This window comes from Pongo abelii, chromosome 11, assembly GCF_028885655.2.
Source record: "Pongo abelii isolate AG06213 chromosome 11, NHGRI_mPonAbe1-v2.0_pri, whole genome shotgun sequence".
NCBI lineage: Eukaryota > Metazoa > Chordata > Mammalia > Primates > Hominidae > Pongo > Pongo abelii.
Genome location: NC_071996.2, coordinates 100,451,661 through 100,452,383, shown reverse-complemented (window position 1 = coordinate 100,452,383; position 723 = coordinate 100,451,661). Strand labels below are relative to the sequence as shown.

The 723-nt window shown below is 36.9% G+C and overlaps 1 non-coding gene across 1 annotated transcript; it reads right to left on the bottom strand.

Moving 5' to 3' along the window:
* Positions 1-284: 284 nt before the first annotated feature.
* On the bottom strand, positions 285-391 carry LOC112132542 (U6 spliceosomal RNA). The gene has a single exon (XR_002914290.1). It is a non-coding gene; the product is annotated as a U6 spliceosomal RNA (small nuclear RNA).
* Between the last annotated feature and the right edge of the window lie 332 nt (positions 392-723).

The window sequence follows — 723 nt, the reverse complement described above, 5'->3', positions numbered from 1 at the left end:
ATGGGTACATGGGGAGTTCTTCATAGTCATATCTAATTTGTGGATGTTTGAAATCTTCCATAATAAAACATTTTATCTGTACCTTTTTATTTCTGCCTCTATGTGATTTTTCCAAATGAAATCCTCATGATTGATTTCCACTTAGAATCACACTGTTTATTATAGATTTTGCTCACTCTTTGGAACCCTATAGACTGAACAGAACCAGAAAGGCTTCGAGTAGATAGAGATGGCAATGATTTCTAGTAGTAACAGCATTGTTTTCTTTTTTCTGTTATTTTTATAAAAATATGGAACACTTCACAAATTTGCGTGTCATCCTTGCAGAGGGGCCATGCTAATCTTCTCTGTATTGTTCCAATTTTAGTATATGTGCTGCTGAGGCGAGCACAGTAACAGCACTTTTAATCACCTCTCCAATCAAAACAAATACAGGATGAATTTTAACCACAGAACAAGATCTTTACCTAAACATCATATATATTTTTTTCCTGAAATAAAGTTAATTTTAAAAGTTAACATAATGGTATTACTGGCACCTTTTCTATCTACCTTTTTTTTTTTTTTTTTTTGAGATGGAGTTTTGCTCTTGTTGCCCAGGCTGGAACGCAATGGCGCGATCTCTGCTGACCACAACCTCTACCTCCCAGGTTCAAGTGATTCTCCTACCTCAGCCTCCCGAGTAGCTGGGATTACAGGCATGCGCCACCATGCCCAGCTAAT